The 25,160-nt window shown below is 42.9% G+C and overlaps 1 protein-coding gene across 9 annotated transcripts in view; it reads right to left on the bottom strand.

The window, feature by feature from the left end:
* Positions 1-15,580, bottom strand: part of TANC2 (tetratricopeptide repeat, ankyrin repeat and coiled-coil containing 2) — a 151,485-nt gene extending 135,905 nt beyond the window's left edge. For all 9 annotated transcript variants that reach the window (XM_063403620.1, XM_063403621.1, XM_063403623.1 and 6 more), the window contains exon 1: positions 15,041-15,580. The gene's annotated coding sequence lies outside the window, so the exon portion shown is untranslated. The remainder of the gene's footprint in view (positions 1-15,040) is intronic.
* Between the last annotated feature and the right edge of the window lie 9,580 nt (positions 15,581-25,160).

Here is a 25,160-nt window from a genome sequence, read left to right as displayed (position 1 = left end):
ATTAACGTCTAATACTGAAGAGCAATTTACTCCATTCCGCACCATCAGCTAAGAAAATGCTACTTAGTCCTCTCTAAATGTACTCTTGCTACATTTTTCCAGACTACTGCAGAACATAAATTATGGCCATAAATACATGCATATATATACACATAGAAAGTTTTTAAGGAATGTATCAAATTGTTAGGAAAAGGGAAACCATATAAAATTCTCTATTAAGGGCTGCAGTCAACAAGACACCAAGTCCCAAAGCCCTTATTACAAATACACATAAACAGTATGGCAAATTCAGAAGAACTTGGAGGAAAATGAAGAATTATCAGCTTCCAATACTCAGCTAATAATTAAAGATGTGAAAATCCACTAAACAGCCACTGAGAAGATGCTGCTTAGAGCAAAATGTGCCCTATAATCTTTACTATGAGTGTGTCTAGAAAAATAATGCTGATTTGCACTGCAATTCAATCTCAGGCCTGTCAGCCTTGCAGGTAAGAGAAATGCATTTGTAATATCAGCCAGTTTTCATCTGAAACAAATACACGACTACATTCCTTACAGCTCAGTCCCAGCAGCACCCACCCCCTTAACCACTCCCACACACACATAATGCTAACAAATTCTTGTGAAAAGTATATTAAATAAAATTTAAAATTCCTTTCCTCACATTCACTTGCAAAATAATAATAATTTTTAAAATTATTATTTTAATAATAAAATAAAATCTGATCCAAACTGCCATGAAAGGGCAATATATGTGCATTCAAGGAGAAAAAGCAGCTGCACACTCATCCAGAGTTGACAGCGAGTCACTCCAAGTGCAATGATCCATTCGATTCAGAAGGATGTTGACTGGCAGTTGTAGCACAGGTATAAATGTGTCAAAATTGTGTTTGACTTCTAAATCACTCAACCAAGTCAGTCTTAATCTTCAGATGAGCTTCTGTTCTCTCTAAATTCTCCATTAGGAGACTGGGAGCCTTTTTCACACAAGCATTTCCAAACACATTATTACTAAGTTCACCCCTTTCCGGTTACTCTTCCCACCAGCTTATCCGCATATTTATTCACATGCAATTATCTATTCAGGAAACGTATTTACAAATTCAAAAACATCTAGTTGCTGTTCTCTCCCTCAATGTCATCTTCACTACCTGAGTTCTCCAATAATTTATTTGATCTTCTTCCTTCACCTTCAGGATGCACAAGACAATAGTGAGAAATATAAGCCCTGGTATTTACAGACCTGCAACTGCAGGACCAATTCACAGCAAGGGAGAAGAAAATAACATTACTCTCACACACAGGCAGTTCCTGGGTCATCTTGACAGGCAGGACATCTCACGAGGGAAAAGTATCCAGGGATGCTGGAAAAATACAGAGACTGCCATCCTAGAAAAAGATTTCCTTTCAGCCTACTGGAAGACACAGAGGAGAAGCCGGAGTTTCCAGAAAGTAGACTCTCTTGGAACAGGGATGTCAACCTGACATCTTTTTGGGAGAGCTCACAGGATGAAGGACAAGCAGACTTGCTCAGCCCAACAGTGTTTTGAAGGTGATACTGCAAATAGCAAACACACCACTCAAGGCCTCTCAGTCCTGTACACCAGCACAGACTGGTGCCCTCTGGAAGAAGGGCATACACTTACTTGTCACACACATGTAAATCTCTCAAGACCAGGTAGAAACACTTTCCCATGGCTGCTTTTAATTGTTTAAAAGTTTGCACATTGAATGGTAGAGGAAAGTGGGAAGAAGCTTCTCCCTGTGTGATTATTTACTTCGGTCCTTCCCATTATTAACAAGCAAAACTATAAAAATCACCTAAACATGCGGAGGTGGAAGACTTCACTTCATACAAATGATTTCACTTCAGAAGATCTGAGCACACATGAGCAGAAGGGAAATCAATGGTGTTTGTGCAGCAGGTCCTGTCCAAGGCTCGGCCACCCACCCACAACTCACTCTGCACCCGAGGGACCAGAGATCAGTTCCTGCCCCTGCCACTCCAATTCAACACCACGACAAAGATAAAACAACAGCAGGATGAGAAGGGGGAGGGAGAAGGAAGAGGAAGAGCACAAATAAAGGAAGCAAAACCAAGCTGATGTTCCTCTAATGAGTAGCATGCAAAAGCTCACCATCTGATAGCTATACTGGGTAAAAATAACTTCTGGAGGAAAACAAACAAAACACAGTTGAAAAAATACCAGGTTCTTTCTGAAACTGTCTTAGAGTATTTCCAGAGTTTTCCATGTTTTTGCCTACAGTATTTCTACATGTTAGTTAGTAAAACTCTACTAGCAAGCTGCACACAGATAAAATCCGCCTCCTCAAGGAAAATCTGGAATTCCAAGAGATACAAAGTAACACAATATGAAATCTGGAGACATCTTTAACTAAAAGGTAAACAGCTATAAATATATCATCTTTCCATCAAATTAGGCACATTAAACACATGATCAAAGTGATTAATATTTTAAGTGGTTTCTTATTTGGAAGAAAATAATACAATTCAATTTTTTGAAGTATTTATACTTTCAATAATCATTTACTGTTTCTGGTTTATATTTAAAACAAAACAACACAACAACAAAACAAAACAGATCAAATCCCACTGGCACAAGCATTTCAGATACAACAACTTGACACCAGGAATGGAAACTCAGTTTTTTTGAAGAGGGAGAATAGATACACAGTACATTTTACTGGGCTCTCTCTAGTTATATTTTATGTGAATCATGTGTTACAGAGCATCTTAAAAATACAAACAGGCATCCTACACAACAGTTTTGTAGTTCCTTTGAATTATCCAAAATAATTTCAGGCTGAGACTGAACTTCCCTTCCCACACAGGCCCTCCAGAACATTTCAAAAGATGCTATTTGCCTTGACATACACAAGCATGGACTGTATCAAACAAAAAGCTATTTCTCCACAAAACCCACAAAGATTAACTTATATATAAAATTCTGTATGTTACTATGGGGTTATTTTTTATCTACTTCTGAGCTTGGTCTACTCACATTTATTATACACTGAAGTGATGGAGCCAGACCCTGTGGCCTTGCAGAGAGTTAGAAAACGCTCCAGAATTTATTCCCTTTCTTGTTGTTTATGAAATTCAGGATATTCCTTCGGATAGTTTATTTGCTGGTGTACCATGAACATTCTCAGAAAACCGAAAGCGTTTGAAAGTTCAGCCCAGGTTTGGAAAATCTCACAAACAAAACCAGCATTGACAGTCAGTAAACAAGTGCTTTGTTACAGCCATGGCTTTGTCAGCCTCAGTTTCAAGGAGATTTGGGGGTTTTCTCATAGAGAACTCAAAAGTCACTATATATAATTTATGTGGAACCAAAATTATCATCTTCTCTGGAAGAGAGTCTGGGAGGTAAAAAAAAGTTAGAATCTCTGTTAAAAAGCATTTTAATGTAGATACTGTATATTAAAAGTTCCAAAATAGAACAATACATAAAAAGTAGTTCTTGATCCAAATTAATTGTAAAAATCAAGACCAGATGTTCTTTTTAATGATAAATGATCAAGTATATCCAGTGTCAAAAGGAATTACATATATAGTTTTTCACAGTGTTGAAACCTGTTCCAATTAACAGCCATTGTTTGCGCCATAACCACAGTGAATGAGGCCCAGGTGGAGACTGTTCTTTCCCAAACCAGCCCTTATACACTGCTCAATCTCATTTTTAATCACACATCCTGCCGCTTATACCACAACCAGCCACGCCACATCATTTCTTACATATAATTTTAGTATTTATTCAAAATTTCTTGCAAAACTTATCTAGAAATCCATCAGTCAATAACTTGTTGTGCTTTATGGTTGTTTGGTTTTTTTTCTGACTATTCACAAAGAGCCTGAGCTCAGAATATGGAACAGCAGGACTGCTGCCAGCAGACTTCCTGCACTCCAAGCCCGAGGCATATGGATAAGCTCTTAATACAATACAGAAAGACACTTCTCGAATGTAAGCAGGCAGGATTGGCTTTACACAGAAGTTCAGCACAAGTGTATAGACTACGAGCAAAGTGCCAGCAGATATAAATCTGGGGATTTACAGTATGGATGGTTGACAGGAGAGGTTTAAGCTGCCCAAATTCCAGAACTGCACATTGCAGCCAGCACTCACGTCCATCAGACACAAGAGCACAGGTGGCAGATTGTGACATCTGAGAAGGGTAAATAAATCCCCACATCCATACTCAGCTCTACTACATCCACAGCTAAACAGGTAACCATTAATACTACAAGATTATTCTGCATATTACGTTATTCTTAAAGTGAAGAAAACCAACCCAGAGCACACCGTACATAAAGAGAGACTCGTCACTTGGATGGTTTGTACAGTTGCTCGGTTTCCAGATAAAGATGAACAGCTAAATAAGCTTATGTTACATGATTTAATCTTCCTTTAAAGATTGTTTCATCCAAATTTGGAAAGATTTCTCATTTGCCTCCATTTATGAGGAATGTTTATTTGCATATGATTTTTTGTGATTATCCTGGAGTCAAAAACCGTGACTACATAAAAACACACGCACATGTCACCAGTAAAGGTGAGAGCCAGCTCCTCGTAGGGCCTAAACTGCTTTTTCTGTGAGGCTGCCTGTCTGTGAGGACAAAAGCAATGCGAAAGTTTAACTTAATCATAATGGCTTTCTTAGTGCAAAATTTTAATTGTAACCAAGCAACATTAGAGAACACACAGTATTCAGTTACATCTGTTTCCTAAAAGCCATAGCATGGATTTGGTTTACCTGAGTGCTGAAACTTGTCACAAAAAATTAACTCATTGAAGGGACTACTCCAAAATGGTGCCTTGATACCTGATTTAAACTATATTCTTAATAGAAATAATGTGGTAAACAGATTAAACAACCACATGCACACACTTACAAAATAACACTTAAATTTGCACGTGTCCACCAATTTCAACTCTGATTTCTACTCCCAAAGATCCAAACTACAGTAACACAACATGGAAAACTGACTCAGTGCAAGGACTAGAGTATATTCAGTAAGCTTGGACAGAATCTTTATTGACCAGATTTGGTAAGCTGGGTCTCTGAACATTGACAAGAGGCAGAAGCAGTTAAGAAAACCAAAATCAAACCAACAACAAAACCACCGCACAAAGTAATCGGCGAAATCAGAACGCAAAGCTTAGACACTTTATGAGGATTCCTGCAGCTATGGCTATGCAGGGGCTGGAAGATCCTGTTGAGACAATGTACACTGACATTTGTGACACTGTGACAAGCAGCTACACCTACCCAGGAAATCTGGTAAAGACCAAAGCCCTCTTTGAAAGCCTGTCTGTGTAGAAATTTTCTCAACACTGATGCACAGTATTGACAGAGCCTGAGCAAGTCTGCAGCAAGAACCCAGGTCTGAAAAAGGGCACAAATTCACAATTCCTCCTAAATTTCCCTCGCACTGTGTACATGCAAATGATTTTTTTCCATTTTCATTTCAGATGTTTTATAGCGCTTTGTGCTGCTCCTGTTCTTCTGTATTTATAGTACTGACCGTTTTCATTCAGAATAAACGGTGAGAAATTACCTTGTTCATACTCCAAGCTTCCAATTTTTCAAGATCCGTTTGAATCTAATCCTTTCTTCCTATCCCTGCAACACCTTGAAAGCCAATGCCATCCACAGGTTTTACCAGTACACTCTCAATTTCTCCATCCAGGTTACTGAGCAACCTGTTAACCAGCTGCAGCCACTGTACAGCACTTCTGATTTTGCCACATCCAACTTTTCAGACAAAAATACCACAGGCCACTATACTGAAGTGCTTCTAAAACCAAGATAGAGAGTCTTTCATCTCATTATAAAGTTTTTCTTATCATTTTAGAACAGCAACTTGCTCAAGACTAGTCAGTAGTGCCAAAGATAAGGACTGAGATCTTCAGTCCCCATCGAGCAAAGTCTAAATCAAATCAATAGACCACTCCATTACATAGCCTTTTAAAAAAAAATCCTCAATTTAATGGATTAATCCAGTCGAGGCTTACATAATACAAAAAAAAAAGCCAACTTTTTTTAGTGCCTAGGAGGTGGTCTAGCAGGCATCACAGCCATATTCCTCTGACTTACTCCCTTCACACTTTCTCTCAAATGCCAGCAACTAAAACCCCAGCAGAGCCCCCCATGACTGAAATTACTTCTCAAGTTGGCAAAAATAAATATTTGCATCTCTTTCTCTTTGAAAACGTACACTGATTTAGAATGACACCATTTGGCCTGTGATCACAACTTGTAACTGGCAAGAACTCCCACTGTTATTACTTTTTGGGATAACTGCTACCCACATAGTGCCAGATGGTCCTTTCCACCTCTGCTGAGGAGGTGGAGTAGCACTGCCTGCTGCCAGCATTACAGCTTCTTCATTTTCTCTAAATCAAGACAGAGATGATATTACCGGTCTGAGGAGAAAGCGAGTGGGCACATGTAGCTCACTGCAGTTGCTGCCTTAAAAGAATAATAGTTCTTTCTTTCATGGTGCCTGTTACACTAAATGCCCCCTCCTGAAGACAAGAAAACAAGGGATGTCACGGCCCCCATGCAGGCATCAACCAAAGGCTGGTGCCAATGAAAAGCTGCTCAGAAAGATTTCAATCAAACACAGATGTTCTAACTGTGAAACTGAGTATCTCATACTAACAACTGTGTAAAGCAGCAGGAAACTGAGCTGGGGTCCTCTAATCAAATCTTACACTGAAAATTAAAAAGGAAAATAATTTGAGTAAGAGGAAAAAAACCCACTAAGTAAGAAAATGGGGGATTTGTCCCTCCATAAAATTTAAATTATCTATTAAACTAAGATTATGTAGAATTGCAAAAGCTGCTGGGAAAGATAATCAGCATTACATCCCAACCTAAAAAGAAAGTAACAGGTCAAGCAGCACACAGCTACACGCACAGAATACCTGCCATAACCTAGATCATTTTGCAAATATCCTCAAATATAAAGTCACATGAAGAACACCAGGGCCTGCAAGCTGGGATATGGCAGCAAAATCTGAAGGCACAAGCATCTATTTTCATCATTCAATAGATGCTATACACTTGCATTTGCATCTCTCCATAGGCTCAGTTTAACAACTCTCATGAAAGCTATAGACACACACACACACTCTTGTCTCTCTTCTCCAAGCATCACCGATTTCTAAAAATCCATCCTCGCTATTTCCCTTTGGTTTTCCCTCTCTCAGAACCCTTCCATATTCTATTCCATAGAATCTCTGAAGAATAGAAAGTTGTTTATCTGCTTGCCTGCTAAGCTGCCCTTTGCTGAAGACTTTCCTCTAGAGCACTTGCAGGAACAGCCTGGCTGAGCCCATTCCAATTATCTACTCAGTCACTGACCCCTTCTGCTCCCAGATCATCTTCTTCTCAGACACTGAGCAGAGCTGAGACATGGAACCAGGAGTGTGCCTGCTTTGAAGGAGCCTGCAGAAACAGGGGTAGCACAGGGGTCTTACGCCTGAAAAATCAACACTTTTTGACCAATTTCAAATTTCAAGCATCCTAAATAAATAAATGAATAAATGCTGTCATCCCCCAGTCCTAGTGAACTACAGAACATACAGGCTTTCCCACAGATATCTCTCAGCATTAAAAACATGGAACTCATTTTTACAAAAGCACTTTGTACCTTTATCTTCTTGTTACTAGGCCTCTTCACACCGCTATCTGGAACACTGAGGGCACCCTATTATCAAAAATAATTTCTTGACAGAGAATAATCCTACACAACACAATGAGATGAGATGAGGCAAAAGGGAAAATAATCTGTTATTAAAGAGGTAGATAAAAGGACTGACCACAGAAATATGCACACTTCACTGTTCAGCACACCCTGTTTAGACATTGTTCCTTCACTTTCTTACATTTCTTCATTAAAAATGCCAACTTTAGGAGATCCAAGAAGTTAAAATAGCAGAAGCTCACTTTTATTGATGAAATAAGGCTGTGCCAGGCTGGTGGGACAAAAGAGGACTGTTACTTCCACTTGACAAGCTCTACCAGTGAGCAATTTCAGGGCAAGAACACCAGGGGGAAGGCAGCAAAATGTGACTATTCTTTTTACCTTACACCCAGACATCTGGTTCAGCACAGCTGAGAAACCAGCAGTCTTCAGCAGGAATCACCAGCTGGATGATGGGACAGGGCAGGCAAAATTTCCTCAAAGAGCAATAAAAGATAAGCCCTATTTTCTTTTGTGTTGTGTCTCTAAAATAATAAAGCCAATAAGCAACATTCCATCTAACAAATGCATTAAAAAATCTAAATCCTCCAACATTTATACCTCCAGATACACGACCAGGATTCAATTCGCATTTGTTTCTCTCCCGTGTCTTCTCTCAGTTTTTCTTGTATTTTCTCCTTGACTTCACTGGAAATAGTATTTCATAACCTCAGCCAGAGGCAGCCCACTGCAAATGCATGGCATCAGAACCCATCAATAACATATTTGTATTGTTACCAATATTTAAGCCAACCGTTAAAATGCTGATCACAGGATCCAACTCAATGAGCTTCACACTCCACAATCCAAGGACAGAAAATTCACCGCCAGGGAAGTCTGGATTACCAACAAGGGGACTGGCAGGACCAGAAGAGACCATAATTGTTTCCACATTAAGGACATTAAGACACTTTCAAAACTATCAGTTAACGCTTTTCAGCCTGTTAGAGGTAATGCACAACTGCTTTCTGAACCACCAGTGTTACAAATATTCAAACTCCCATTCTGAAAGATATTATACACTGTCTTCAATTTTGGTATTTTTCATATGCACTGATAGTTTCTCTGTTTCATATAAGCTCATTGAGGTTCTCATCCAAACTATGAAGGAAAAACAAATTTTTAAGAAAGACACCTGAAGAGAACACAAAAAAAGGAGGAAATCATTCACACCCATATACAAGCCTTACTCATTAAGGCACATAAAAAACATAAATTGCAGCAGAGGTGTTTCCTACTGATTTCTTTATAAAAGCACTTTCCTTAAATAATCTGAATACAGAAAAATAGTGGCAATCTGTCAAATATTATTGTACCTACCATGGAAATCATACAGGCATGAAGGGGAAAATCAAATACCCAAAATATTCAAAAAGAAAGTAAGTAAACAAGAAGCTCCCCAACAATAAAATACAAATTAACCATCTCTCCTCACATTTCTTAATAACAAATACTCAGTGTCATTTGTATTGCAAATAACGGTTCACCTATCCAAAATAGGTCTTTCATTAACGAGACTGTTACAAATCTTCAATTCGAGATCACTACAATTCAACCATAATCAGCAATTACAGCTGATGTAAGCAAAAATAAGACAATTGAATAGTCACCAATAAAGTGAGGAACTCAGAGAAAAGTGATATATTTACCCTGTTCATTGTTATTTGGGAATTTTTTCCTCAACTGTCAAGCTATTTTTAATCTTAAACTGTATTTTAATCTTAAAAAATATTCCCCATAGATGATGGTAAAAGGTGTAGTTCAACTAGTCATCTGAATTTCATTAGTCATGTGATATGAGCTTCAACTATTAACACACTGGAAATCTGCAAATCTGATCTCTGAAAACCAAGTCAGCTAATTCCAATGGCAGAAAACCAGAACATATGGAAATCTGGATGTAAAGACAAATAATTTCAAATGATAAGCAGACCTCTGCTGTCTCCCATGCAACCTACTCGAAAAGAAATGATCACAAATTTACAAATTAAAAACTCGAGGCAAGAGCAGCAAGAAGGCTTGTCTCCATTCTTCCAAGCTCTGGGAAGGCCGCCATAACGGCACACACACTCTTGGTATTTGCATCCATTTGCAGCACAGCAAGGAACAAACACAGCTTTGAGCCTGCGCTGCTTTGATCAGCACAGTAAGGTCACAAATGCTCATCAGATGACTTTTCAGTAACTTCTGTGAAATGGGGCACCATGAATGGAACTGCTTGTGATGGAAGAAAGGATCACTCATCTACCCCAGGACCTCTACTCTGGACATACCACTCAATTCTTTCTCACTATGTACAAGTGAACAACTAATGAGCAACAAGTTGCTCCAAGACTCTGAAATTACGTGTCTCAAATATCTCTTAAACAAATCCCTCTGCAGCCAAACAGCAAAATTAACAGCAAGCCTGCCCTCACCCTGCAGAACTCCCAGTCTGCTCAGGAAGATGCTCCTTGTTCTTTTCATAAAGGACAAATAAATAACAAATACTGGTAAGAGCGGAAATGTCAACACGCATGATTCATCACTCTCCTCATTAGTGATGCCAGTTCAAGAGACGCCACTCTCCCAGATTACTTCCCTGACATCAGCTCACACAACATCGCTCCTCAGCAGCGCCAGGGCTCCGGCGGCATGCAAAGACCTGCTCGTATGGGAACAGTAACATGAACTCACTCAGACGTTCCTCAAGTATCTGCACGTGCCTCTGCCAGATTGGCTCTTAAGGATTCCCACCTCAGGTTACTTCTTCAGTAAAGCTAAATAACCCTCACCTATACAATGCAACAGGATGGATGGGAGAGGAAGGCAAAAAAAAAGCTACTCAAATTATAAGTTCAAAAAAGCAACATTTTTAGTACATAAGCTCTCCACTCAGAGCAGGAAAAAAACTTCAAAATTTTCTAAAAATTACTGAGGAAGGCAAACTTAGACCTAAATTTGCTGTAAGCAGAATACATAGAAACCCAACTATTACATATATTTTATAAAAGCCATGAATAAGTAATGGTTCCTTAGAAATCAAATAGCAACATGACATGGCATAAATAAGCACATGGTACTTTTTATATTTTATTATTACTAATTAATGTTGTCTTACAGAGTATTTTTCAAGATAGAGTTTCTCACTTCACAGTCTAAATTCTGTTATTTGATGAATTTTGGAAAGACAGGGAATAAATGCTACCCAGGAAGAAAGCCAACTCAACAGATTATTCGATGATTTCTCTTCCTGAGGAGCTGAAATACCACAGTCCTATTACCACAGCACCAAGAACATACAGCATTTTTATTCACAACCTAGCAAAGTAACTTCTGCTCTCTTATCAGAATCCCACAGGCAATTCCATGCTAAATTCCTCTCCAATGTGTCCAGCATCCTTGCTAAACTAGACCCTTTTCATCACAGGCTGCTGAAGTAGAAACTTGAGGAACCCTGAGACGGGACAGCTTCACAAGGGATAATTCCAAGGCTGGACTCTAAATTCCCAGTTTCCCCCTTTCTAATGCAAGTCCACAAAACAAGGCCCTATTTCCTCTAAGTAATGTAGCGCTTGTATTTAAAGTAATCACTTTTTAAATTAATGTAAAACAAACAACTACATTTTAGCCCCATACAATAATGGGACAGGAATCGTTCTAAGAAACAGAATTAGAATCTGGTTTTTCCAAGCTCATAAAGTCTAGCTGGCAAATAAACCAGGGACAAATGACCCAGTTCACTGGATCAAGTATTTGCAGGTGCAGTGAGCTCCAAACACTATTTTATCTCCAGTGAGTGCAACAGCCATGTTCTCCACCTTCAAGTTAAATTAAGGTGCCATTCTGGACTGGGCTGGAGATAATCTTCTTCACAGTAGCTCACAGAGGGGCATGTTTTGGTCGAAGACTTGAACTACAAGAGTCAAAAACAACCAGCGAGCTCAGTTCTGTTACCACTGACAACCACCCTAACCTCCCAAAGCCCTCCCTGGCAATGTCATCACGTCCTCTGTCACCATAGAACTTCACATGTCCTAAGCACACTGAAAGAACTAGAGGTGGAGTATTTATCACATTAGAAACAAAACACAAGACAAGCTGAAATTTGTGATCAGGCTGACTGCGTGAGTTATAACCAATGACGTAACAAAGGCTGCAAGACTATGAATATTTGTGGAGTACTAAACATAAACCATTCACTTCCTGTACAGCAAAAGGTGCCATTTTAAGGCTTCATGCAATACACCAGACACAAGTTCCTAACCGGCATCAACCACTCAGAGAGAGCTCATGACTGCCATAAAAGATAAATCCTGCCACACTATTTCCTACTCCTGCATCCTCCTCCTGTCACTTCCATGTCCCACAGGTTCAGTTCAGTTTGCTGATCCAGCAAGAAATGAACTCCAAAAGATAAATAGTTGTCTTTCACACAACAGCTGCTCAGAAGTTCAACGCAGCACATGGCAGAGGGTCCACAATGCTGCGGGTGGGAGAACAGGGATGAGGGGTTACTGATTCGGCACCACCTATAAAATCTGTCTAACCTCATCAAGAAACAACACTCAAAGCCATTTGCTTGTCTGAATGTCAAAGGAAATTACCTTGTCAAAGGAAATAACCATTGTGCTCTAAAGAAAATTCATGCTCAAAAGTTGAAAGAATCAATGCTTATACATCAAAGAGACAAGAAATAAGGATTTTGCTTTTGAAAAAATTTCAAAGCAGAAGATTTTTTTTTAATAGTGCAAAACATGGGATTACAGGTGTTACCAGGCTCTCAGCTGAACTGATGTTTAACCACTGCTAGAAAAGGCAAACCTTGATAAAACATAAGGAAGGACATAATCCCTCTCTTTTTCTAATGAGAAAAACCATGCACAAATTTGGGAGGGTCATAGGTCCACTTTTTTGTTTTCCATGTACCAAGGGGCTGTTTCAGTTTTCTGGCTTCCTTCTTATTGTTTTTCTTTTGCAGTCTAACAAAAGAAGTAAGATATACTACCATAAATTTTAACAAGCATCCTGAAATGAAAAAAAACCCCAAGATTATAAACTAATGAATATACAGTATAAATAACTTAAATGTGTCACAGGCAGGCCTGGCATCAAAGTGCTCTTCTGGAGATATATATAGACCCATACTTGCAAAACTCAAGAGTACAGAGTGCATAACGCTGTGCATGATACATATCTGGGCCTAAAACTATTTGCATTTATGGTCATTAATATTAATAAGTGAGAATTTGCAAGCAGGAAGTTAGGGATGCTTGTCTATAATGTATTAAAAAATTCATCTTGTAAAAATTTCCTGCACATAACAGGTATGCTCATGGATTTCTCAACATCGACATATATATCACTGGTATTGCTAAAGATTTAACTGTAAGTAAATCTAGCATATGCAACCTGAAACTTAAAACAACTCAGAAGCTCACACAGTATCCTGGGAAAACCAATGCAAAAGACAAAGTTAAGAATAGGAACTGCTACAAGGCAATCAGTACTGATAAGGAGTTTATTTTATAAAATTATGTTAGTCATCCAGTTACCCTGAATATGTAACCAGTAATTCACACGTAATTACAAGTCTACATGCAGGCCACCATGCTCCAGTATTCTATGGCCACAGCAGAGATCCAAACAGGATACAACACTGCTTCTCCAATGAAACTGGGGTAAATTTGGAGTACACAGTCTTTTACTGTGTAGGATGCCCTTGGGACAAGTCACTACAAAAAAGAAACACAACTCCAAGTAGTTTATTTTCTTAGAAGCCCAAGAATCATAAAAGCCACAGACCTCAAACTGGCTAAGACAGTCTTTGCCTACGCATTACTGCTCTCTTTCCACCAACAGTTTGTTTATGGAGTCAAAAAATGAGATTTTGATTGTGGCAAGTGGCAATATATTGTATTTTATTCATTCAATCACACGTCTATCATGAATTTCCTAGGTAAATATTCCTCCACACCAATTGCCCATAATCCAAGGTGTCTCAACACGCACTAAAATGCCTCATATGTCTGTTGCCAGCAAATCACCTTCAAAACATTCTCACCAAAATGCACTTATTACACCAGCTCCTTTTTCCTTTTTAATTCACACCTTATGAATGGACGTTTCCAGGTACGGGTTTGGAAATCAGGTTCTGAGGATTAAATAAGAAAAACAGACAACACCAAACCTTCAGCATCTTGCAGGAATCATTCCACACTCCAGCCTGAGCAGTGCTGCTGGCAGGGTCTCCTGGCCATGTTGTTGCTCTCCACAGTACGTTTGCAGTATTTCTTCTTCTCCTCCCAATCCAACATTGATTTGCCTTCGCTCCTATACCGCAGCTATGTTGCACTCTCCGGCAGTGCTAATTAGCCTCCATAATTTATTTAAATTCTCCAGATATTTCATTTTCCTTGCACTATTTTTCACCTTTATAGAAGCCTAAAATTCACACTGCTTCATCATTGTCTAAACCAGCTCACCAAAAACAGCTTCGGAACTTCCCAACACAAATGGGGATGAGAATCTACCCTTTTCTTCCAAAACACCCATCTGAGCGCCGTCTGCCTCATCATCTCGCATTGGTTTTTTGCATTTTAGCCCCCACCAACCAACCCACGCCTGTAACGGAGAGATACTGTGTGTCATTAGACTGCACACGCCTTACTCACTCCTCCGAGGGCGCAGAGGGAGGGGGTTTCACCCCCCCGGTGCCCGCAGCAGCGGGGCGAGGGCGGCGTGTGCTCGCATCACGTGTGCGGTACCTGCGGCACCTCCCGCTAAACACGGCGTGAGAAGAACGGCCTCCCTCGGGCCCGAGGGGATGGATCGGCATTCCGCAGGGCAGGATGAACACCGAGCACTTACCCATGCACGCCGCTTTCTTTTTAAACAAAACAGTCCCTTTTTTTAACAAAATAGGCAATTTCTCATTGAAGAAACGGAATTTTAGGGAACTCGCTGCTCGCGCCGACCCCGCCTTTCCCTGCGCTCGCCGCCGCCGCCGCCGCATCCCAGTCGAATTAGCTGAGGCACCGACAGCGCCGGCTCGCTCCGCCCGGGAACTGCGGGCAGGAACCCCCAGCCCCGGTGCTGCGGTCCCCTCGGCACCGTCCCCCGCCCGCGGGAGGGGCGTGGCGGGGATCGCGATCTCCCCCCTCCCCCCCGCACCCCCCCTCCGACCCCCCGCCGGGCGTTGCCCCCTCACGGTGTGTCCCTGTCGTATCCCACGCCTCATCTGCGGCCGCGAGGTTCACTCGCACCCGGCGCTCTGCCGGCCCTTACCTGGCGCGGGCGGCTCCCGGCGGCCCCTCACAGAGCGCGGCTGCGCCTCCCTCTCACCGCACCGCCGTGAAGCGCCGCCGCCGCGGCGAGCGCGCGCCCGAAGGGGAGGGGCCGGCGGGCGGCCGCTTTTGCCCCTCCTCGGCAGCTCCTTCACCGCCCGCCACAGCGCCCTCTCCGCCCGTTCGTCCGGGGCCCGCCGCGGCCTCCCCGCGGAGCCGGAGCCGCCGCTCCTCCCCTGTCCCTTTCCTCTTCCCTTCGCTCGGTCGCTCCGAGTTCGCCGCCGTCTCACGGGAGCCCGCGGAGGGCGGGGAAGGGAAGGGAAGCAGCGCACGGGCGCGCGCGCGCTCCCGCGGCTCCCTACCCACCACCCCCCATGAGCGCACGGAGGGGCGCGGCCAAGCGCGGATTCGTGGCGAGGGCACGGCCATACAAAACAGGCGCGCCACGGTCTTGTGGAGCGTAGCCTGCGCTGGGGGCGGTTGCTGTCGCAATGCTGCGCTCATTGCCTTTCCTTCCTTCCCTTTTCCTCCCCACCCCTTCCTCTCCGGCCGTACCTGACACGGCTGCGGAAGGCGTCGGGGGACGCGCCTCGCTGACACCGCCTGTCCTCAGCCCCGGCCGGGAGCCGGGGCACAGCGCCCGCACCCGGCGAGCGACAGACGCTCTGGCGGGGGGCGGGCGGGGCCGGGCGGGCGGGCCCCCGTGGGGCCGCGGCGGGAACCGGGCGGGATCCGCTGGGGAGGGGGGAATGCGGCGGCGGCTGTGGGTGAGAAACGGGGCGTGCCCCAGCCATGTGCGCTCGCAGCCCGGAAAGCCGATCGTATCCTGTGTTGCCTTCCCACACCTGTGGGGAGGAGGAGGCCCGGAGCCCCTTTGCCCCGCTCAGGTGAGACCTGCCTCCATTCCTGGGTCCCAAGCGCAGGAAGGACATGGACTTGTTGGAGGGAGTCCAGAAGAGACACCAAGATGATTAGAGGGGTGGAACAGCTCTGCCCTGAGGAAAGGCTGAGCGAACTGGGATTGTTCAGCCTGGAGAAAAAACCAGGGGGGACCAAAATTGCCCCTTCCACTGCCTGAACGCAGCCTACAAGTAAGATGGAGAGAGAGTATTTATAAGGGCCTGGAGTGATAGGACAACTGGGAATGGCTTCAAAGTGGATGGTCTTCAAGGTCCCGTCCAACCCAAACCATTGTATGATTCCGTAAGCTGCAGGGAGGGTCGCCCACAAGGGAAAGAGCAGGAAACACCTTCCAGGGCAGCTCCAGGGGCCAGGAACAGGCCTCTGGCAGCTCCAGGCACTGGCAGCACCTGTGCAGGGCCAAGGCACCAAAGCCATCTCTTTGGTGGGTTGGACCTGTTCCTGCAGGTACTGCTCGGCCAGGGCTGCCAGAGGGATGTTTGGGCGCTGATATGCGATGATGTGATGGAACACGATGACCCTAATGCCTGTGTCCTCCTCCAGGTACCTCTGCATGTGTGGCAACACCCTCACAGTCCTCCACTGGTTCTTCTTAGCAAATGAGAGTTCTGGGAATAATACCTGGAAACCAAAATGTTTTACTGATCATCACATACAATTGAAGACCAGAGGCACAAGGAATACACAGGAAATGCTGTATTACCTGTTAAGGTTATATAAACATTTATTTAAATTACCTAAATAGTGTAAAGTACCCACTGAAACCAGCAATCCGATCAGCATTTTGGCATTGCTTAATTGTCCATGTGAATGAAATGTAACTGACAGAAATTTGGGATTCTCATCAAACTGAAAAACTTTATTTTTGCACAATAAAAACATATGGTAAATAGAATATTGGGATTTCACTGGGTATTTCCCTTTAACAAAACTAATACTTATTTCTTAGTCAGCAAAATAATCTTTCTAGTCCAGTACAAAATGTTCCCTTTAATTAAATTATCTCCACTCCCTTGGGATGGATGCCTCATTAAACCCCCTGGGTGCATATTGCTTGCCTCCATCTCACCCCGGAATGGTTAAGAGCTTTACATCACATCTGCCCACAGTGCCAAATTAATCACCAAACAAATTAAGCAACAGGGTGATCTTCAGTTGTGAGTCAAGAAAATTACTTGTTCAAGAAATAAACTGGAATAGAAAGAGTCCTACCTAGGAAGTGTTAATGAAACCCAGAGAGAGCTCTGGTTTGGATTTTATGCATACTTGTAGCAGAACTGATGAACTAGATGCCAAGTTTCTGGAATGAAGCTGGGATCGGAGTGAATGCAGGCTTGTCATCCACATCATCTGTCAGTGCAGTCGCTGGGCTTTGCCTTCACAGGAGAGCAGCATCGCAGCAAACAGTGCAACAAGCACTTAAACAACGAATTACAGTAGGGAAATCTTTCCAGGAATGTTTTCCTCTAAATCTATACCCTCCTGCCTCCCTCATTCCCTATAGGAATAGCATTGCTTTCCTCACCATCCCATCCTCGTTTCCTTTAAAGTCCACAGAGGACAGTAAGTGACAGGAGCTGGTGATAGTGTGGCTGTGTGGCTTGTGCCACTCCAGGGCCCTTTGCGAGGCTTCTTCCCTTGAAGAGGGTGATGTGATAGACCAAACCACTCTGTCCACAAGCAGGGACTGCCTGGCACTCTAGAAGTTCAAGCCAGAATAATTCAGACCACCACTGGAACCTTTCAGCTCATGCCCAGAGCTTTGCTATGCCGGTTTTTTAATCATGAATATCTGTTGTGTAACAGCAGTTACTTTACAGCTAATTTTTTAAGGTAAATCGTATTTGAACAGAATTAAAAATAAGCAGGAGCTAAAATATCTGCAGTGCTGGGGCTGTGCCAGACACCCACAGATTCTGTACCCTGCACTCAAGCGTTGTCAAGTAGCTCAGCACATCTTTATTCAAATCATTTACTTTCATTTTATGCCTAACAGAGAATTTTCCTGATTACTCAAGCAAAGCACAGCAAGAAAAGCACAGAAAACATTTGGTCAACTTTGGGCCCTTAATGCTCCTGGCATAGCACGGGCCTCCACAGCCCCTTACCATGAAAGATAACCAAAAAAAAAATGTATCCTATTTCATCTGTAGAAAGGAGCTGGGGGATGCTTTCTTCTTTCCTTATCTCTTGTGACTCCAGGGGGGAGGATGCCTTCTGATAATAGGCCAGCTGTTAAAACCAGGTGGGTCCACTCTCCAGGGGATATCTTCTGTTAATGGCCCATTAAGGCTCACCAGTGACATGACACATTACATCATGTCATTGTGACATGCTCTACCCAGTGAGGGGGGAGCCAACCATTCCCTACCCAGATAAAAATAGGGACACAGAGACCCAAGCATCCTCTTTTCCACTGGATTCCCAGAGGTAGACTGGACTCATCTCAGCACCCCTTAACCCTGTCTACAAGATCATCTCTACTCCAACAGAACCACATGTGTGATCATCTCTACTTCAACATCTGTCCACATCTGTCACTCCAAGAGGACTTATTTGGACTGCTTCCAACACCCTGGCCAACAGGGTGTCAGGCCGTATTCCTGACTCTGTCAGGGTTTTCTAAGACGTTTGTTTGCTTGCTTGTTTTTTTGTATTACTGCATTTGTATTTTTAATATTCCTAGTAAAGACCTGTTATTCCTATTCCCATATTTTTGCCTGAAAGCTCCTAATTGGAAAATTGTAATATTTTGGAGGGAGGGGGTTTCACATTCTCCATTCCAAGGGAAACTCCAGTTTTTCCCTGACAGATACCTGTCTTTCCAAACCAAGACAATACATCTGCACAACTCCCAACTACCTTAAAAACCATTTGGGTCACATACCGAAAACAATGATTGTGTTTGAATTACACTTTCCCAGCCATGTTTGACTGAGAGCACAGCGTGATCTTTTCCTCACCTTCATATAGGAATGAGAAAATAATATACCAGAAAAGGGGTTGGATGGTCATAATCAGAGATCACTTCTGCCCAATTTTACTGCATCCTAGAACTCTTTCCTCCAGGGGTTTTCCAACCCAGGTAAACTGTTCTACCCTGCAGTACACATGTTTTTCCAGAGGTCACCCTGGATACATCCATGGTCCCTGTTGGCCCCAAAAGCTCATGGTGGAATCCTGGCTCCCTTCAAAGAAATGGCAAAACTCCCTTTGCTTTGAGAGCCATTTTCCACTCTAAATCCAAAAGTCACCTGCAGAACTATCCATTTGCTTAATTGTTTGCCCTCATTGTTGGTTTCCAACAGCATTACCTTCCCTGTGTAGTTAATGGTGGATTTGCTCTAGGTAATTAGTTAATTATCTGTCAGAGACTCTCCTGTAGATCAGGTAGGGCTACCTGAGCAGCAATCCTGTAGATACTTAGGCTTAATAATGGCTTAAGAAAATAAATTCCTTTCTTTCCTTACAGCCAAGTTTCAAAAATTAGGGTCATCTCTATGAAGTCCACAAACACACATTTGCAAGTGGCCATAAAAGCCCAGAGGTGATTTTCCTGGGACAGAGATTCCATGCACTAACATGAGGCACCCAGTAAAGGCAATCCCTTGTGGCCTGTTCCTCCCCATGTCCCCCAGCTACACTGACCATGCTCAGACTGTCCTGCATCCACACTACCTCTTTTATATTTCCTTTTAATACAGGAAAAATCCATAATCTGACAAATGCTGATACTACAATCCCAGATCTCCATATTTACATACCTGAGTGCTACTGTTATTGACAGAGCCCTTCTCCAGCGGCTGCCATCTGTCTTGGTTTGAAAGACAGATATCTGCTAGGAAGGGGGCAGGACCTCTCTAGAGGTGGAGAATTCAAATCTCTTCTCTCTAAACTATTCTAATTAAAAAAAAAAAATTAAAGGAGCTTTCAGACAGAGGTATGGGGATAGGAATAACAGTTCTTTACTAGTATATATGACAAAACAACAAACAAACAACAACTACAGCATCAATAAAAAACAGAACTAAGAACTTTGAGGGCTTTCACAGAAAGCCCGGGGCAGTTTTATCTCGGTGCCCCTGCAGGACTCTGAGCGGCCGAGGGCCGAGCTGGAAGGGAGGAAAGTCCCGGACCGGTGGATGAGATGAGGAGCTCTGTGCTGGCAGCTGGAGCAGCAGGGGTGTCCCGGCAGGGCTGGGCAGTGCAGGGCTACAGAGTAGCCGGGGAACCTCAAAGCTCCCGAGAAGCAGCGGCGGTGGAGGGAGGGCTGGAGAAAGCAAGCTCAGGATTCCCGGGTACAGGAGCAGATGACGATAGATTTCTCAGGACGAGACAGAGGCAGAGTGAGGGCTGCGAACTCTTCCTGTGGTGGGGGGGGGTGTGAAGCAGCCTGACTGTCTTCTTCGGCGCTGAGAGCAAGAGTGAGTTCTCTTCCTCTAGCTCTGTCTTTTTGCCTTTCCCAAAGTTCATCATCTCTCCCCTCTGAGGGACACTCCCAGGGACTCAAAAACAATAGGTGTAGCTTTGTGTTGCCATGTCCCTCAAGTACTCTCTTTTGTTCTGACTAAGTAATCATCAAGGCTTCTTGGAAACTTATGGGAAAAAATTCTGTGAAAAGAAAAAACAAATCTAACCCCCAACACCATCAAACCAGTCATTTATTCAGCCAACACTATTCAAACACAGATTGTTTATTCAGTTATTGCTGACATTTCCTGGAGTTTATTTAATCCACCACAGGTACCCCCAACAGGGAAGAGGGGTCATATTCACCCCTGGGAGAAGGTCCCACCTCCTGTCACAGCTTCCCCAGCCATTCCCACTTGGTTATAAAACAAGAGCTAACTTACCAGCATTCCTTTTGGTTTTTTCTCTGTTTAGACAACTAAAGTTAAACCTTCTGAGAACGCTTTGAGAGCTCACTTGCCATTAGCACCTGGAGAGCTTCATCCAGCCCCAGGGTCCCAGCACAGGAAGGACAAGGAGTGAGTGGAGTGAGTCTGGAGGAGGCACCAAGATGATCAGAAGGATGGAGCAGTTCTGCTGTGTGGAAAGGCTGAAAGAATTGGGATTGTTCAGCCTGGAGAAGAGACCAAGGGTGACCTAATTGTGACCTTCCAGTACCTGAAGGCAGCATACAAGAAAGATGGAGAGAAACTATTTACAAGCACCTGGCATGCCAAGACAAGAGCAAAAGGTTTTAAACTGCCAGAGGGCAGGGTGAGATGGGATAATGGGAAGAAATTGTTCTCTCCAAGGGTGGTGAGGCCTGGCACAGGTTGCCCAGAGCAACTGTGGCTGCCCCATGCTCGGAAGTGTCCAAGGCCAGGTTCGACAGGTCTTGGAATCTAGTGGAAGGTGTCCCTGCCCATGGCAGGGGGGTGGGACCGGGTGACCTTTAAGGTCCCATCCTACTCAAACCATTCTGATTCTGATACCACAAGCGATACATTGACCTCATCAGCAGCAACACAGCTAAAAATCTTGGATTCTGGATCAGAGTGCGGAGCTGTCAGGACACTTTCTGAGGGCAGGAGCTGCCAATCTAGGAGATATTTGCCTTTCAGCCAACACTGTTATTCACACACAGTAAAGGTTTTCCCCTTTTTCATTGCTTCCCGCTGGCTTTCCAGATGTTATTTGGCTGAGTGTTTGCCACAGATCTGTTCAGAACTGTAAAAATGCCAAAGGTTTTTACACCAGCCATTGAGCCACATCTGCCACAGCTCCACTGGAAATATCCCAGCTTCATGCTGGGGCTTTGACAACTCAGTGTAAACACACAATTGCAGGCATGCAGGTTAAAGGAATAATGAACAGAAAATAGCTGGAGACATGAGTCCAGTGCAGCATTACCTCTGCTTTACACACTGAGTTATTCCTGTGCAGTCAGGCTGTGGAATTCCTACAGTAGTTACATGGATGTCGTTGGTGCATGCTTGGCCCTCTGTCAGTAACAACCCAACAGGTGATGGAAAACAAAATGAGGCATGTAGCAAGGACAAATCAGGCCTAAATGATGAATGAAAGCAAACAGGAGCCTCAATTCCCTCATTTCCTAAGCTTAAATCCTTGGCTTTGCAATTCTAACATCATTTTCATTTAATGCTCAGTATTATTTCCTAGAGTCTCTTGGTTTGTTATTTAGAGGAATAGGAAAAGCAAATGCTCCATCCCCTTTAGGAGAATTTGAATGTGTCAGAAAATTTTGACAAAAGTATTTTATTAGGAAAATAAGATTTAATTGCAACTTTTTTAGAAAAGTAAGATATCAATTAATTTCATTTTATTTAATTTCAACTGTACTTGCAAAAAGATTGCTTCCAAACATGTTTCCAGGTTTTTGCAGAGCGAGATTTTCCCTCCTGACATACATGCACACTTGCCTACTATTTTCCAATTTTTTCCAATTGGAAGACAGTAGAAATATGTGGGAAATGCTGTCAAGCTGTGGAACAGTTTTCAAATTAAAATAATTTTCAGTTTTGAAAGTAATACTTACCAGGTGTTAATTGTTTGATGGGTTCATTTTTAAAATGACCGGATAACCCTGAGGTGTTTTTTAGGCTATTTGTGTATAAAATGTCATGTTTCTGCTCCAGAGAAGCTCCAGAACTCTTCAAGACTAACAGCCACATTTCTAGAAATGGAAGAGAGGAGACTGTTTACAAGGAGGGGACATCAACAACTTCCAGTGTCAGCTGGACCACAGGTTTGGAGAACGCCCACCTCTGCAACACACAGGTATGGGTAGTATTGCTCCAGGGGAGGTTCGGGCTGGACATCAGAAGTAATTTCTTTGGAGAAAAAGGTTGTCGGGCACTGGAAAGAACTGCCCAGGGAGGTGGTGGAGACCCCATCCCTGGAGGTGTCCAAGGAATGACTGGACATGGCACTCAGTGCTCTGGTCTTCTTGACAAGGTGGGAATCAGTCACAGGCTGGATTCGATGAACTTGGAGGTCTTTTCCATCAGCAATGATTCTTGGATTTTCTTAAAGCACTGTGCTAAAAGACATAATAATTTACGAGTAGCTGATGCATTTTCTTTAATCAAATCAAGTGCAGATCTGTGTGATTACATGATGAATTGTGCAGTAATATTATGACCCTGCCATAAAAATGGAAAATCAGTGGGCAGTGTGTGAACTCAAAGTTTTCCTAAAAAACAACCTGTAAATAGCTGCAGGTGAAGCAGCGTCCTTGGAAAACAATGATTCACACAGGTTTTGTTTTCTTTCCTTGCCATCCTGAGCACAACAAGGAGCTAACATGGGTAGTAGCTGCTAGAATGTTTGTCTTACACCAACTGCTTAATGTCTGAGAAGAAAAGGAATCCTTTAAAACATGGCAGATAAATATTTGTTCTGGTTCTTTTTCTATTATTGTTTCCCCTTGGATGAAGCACTCATATCCAGTCACGTATTCGCCGTGTGTCTTGGCTTTTGGGTTTTTTTTCTCTTGCTCAGAATTCTATAAATCAACATTGTGCCATAAAGAGATTCCCAAATAACCTGGAATGTGTTCAGATGAAGCTGTGAAGGTACAAGAATCTGCTCTGCTTCAGTGAGGCTGTGACACGCCCCCCCCCCCCCCCTTTAAAATAACACTAGTCCATTATTGTAAAGGTGATAAAAATCTACTCTCTCAAAACAATGAAGATCAACTTTCACAATCCATTTCCTAAATAGGTAGAATGCAAAATTACTTCTACTGACAATGAGCATTCTGAGAGGACAGTACATGCACAGCACAATAGGGAATTTGAAATAAGAGTACACAGGGCATTATCAAGTGTCACCATTTGTTAGTGCTGACATATGGGACTAATCACAATCCCTTTAGAGTTGATGTTAAGTTTGTCATTTTTACAAGGATTGAGTAATGTTAAATATCACTCTGGGCAGGTATAATTGTTATTTAAAAGAAAATTGATACCAGATATGAAGGGTCATGTCTACAGTTGGTGTAACAAGCTGGTACTGCCTCTTTCAAGACAGCAGAGTGCTCCCAGATAAAATCATAGAATCACCATGGGTTGGAAGTGACCTTAAAGATCATTTTGTTTCAATGCTCTGCCATGGGCAGGGACACCTTCCAGTGGATTGGGCCCCTCAAATCGTCTAGGAGCCTTCTTGCTGCATTCAGACAAATTCTCACATGTTGCTAAAAAATCCTCCAAACTCAGTAAAAGCTGTGCAACCAAAAATAGTGTTTACATCTGCCTGAAGAAACACAAGCACAAATTAATCTCAGGCTTTGGGATACACAAATTCCATGACGAAAGTTAGGAGCTTGCCCTTCAGTTCAGAATATCCATTAAATGGATCATCACCATCTTCACAATTTCCAGCATTTTACTAACTCACATCCTTCTCCACAAGCAGATTGTTATCGAAACCCCTCTAAAAGTACTGGGAAGAAAAAACAGAAGGAATGAGAATCAGAGCAGAAACTAGGAGAAACTTCCAAAGAGCATTTCAACACCTGCATTTTAGAAGGCTTGCCCTGGAATACAACATTGGATCAGGTGCAGACCTGGGAAGCAAAGGATGCAGCTCTTTCCACCCAGGCAGATGGTCTGCCTTTAATTATTCTTCAGCAGCATGTGTCAATTTTTTTTTTTTTTGGTAAAGAAATAAGACTGTTGTCTTTGCCTTCATATGACTGTTTCCACACTGAACACTCATGTGAGAGAAACAATGGCGGGGGAGGTCCCCACAAAACAGGGGTTTTTCTGTAGTAGTCCACAGCAATTATTTTGTAGCAAAAAGACCAAAGTTGACAAAATGAACATATGATCAAAATCCTGGGCAATATTAAAAAGCACTGGCTGCATTTCCTAGTTATGGGAGCACAGGAGTGGGTTGCTTGGTAACAGCTCCTGCCACGATCTGCTCGGAAATCAGCCATAAAAGCAACTCCCATGCCATTGCAGCGTTGCTACAGCAACATGCGCAACTGATGGATCTCAAGTTAGAGACACACCTTAAGCAAAAATATGTTTCCTGTCCTTTTAAACACTTTCCAACCTATAAATATGTGGTGTCTGCCATTCTGAGCAGCTCTCAGCAAGGCTGGTTCCCGGGGGCTTTGTCAGCATTTGCATTGTTTGAGAATTTGTACGTGTAGGAAAGCAATTAGCAAGGGGGTAAAAACCAAACCATGATGTCTGCAGCCCTGGATTGCAGCACTTCAC

This window comes from Prinia subflava, chromosome 8 (genome assembly GCF_021018805.1).
Source record: "Prinia subflava isolate CZ2003 ecotype Zambia chromosome 8, Cam_Psub_1.2, whole genome shotgun sequence".
Taxonomy (NCBI): domain Eukaryota; kingdom Metazoa; phylum Chordata; class Aves; order Passeriformes; family Cisticolidae; genus Prinia; species Prinia subflava.
The sequence above is the reverse complement of the archived record's forward strand: the minus strand, read 5'-3'. Positions and strand labels throughout refer to the sequence as shown.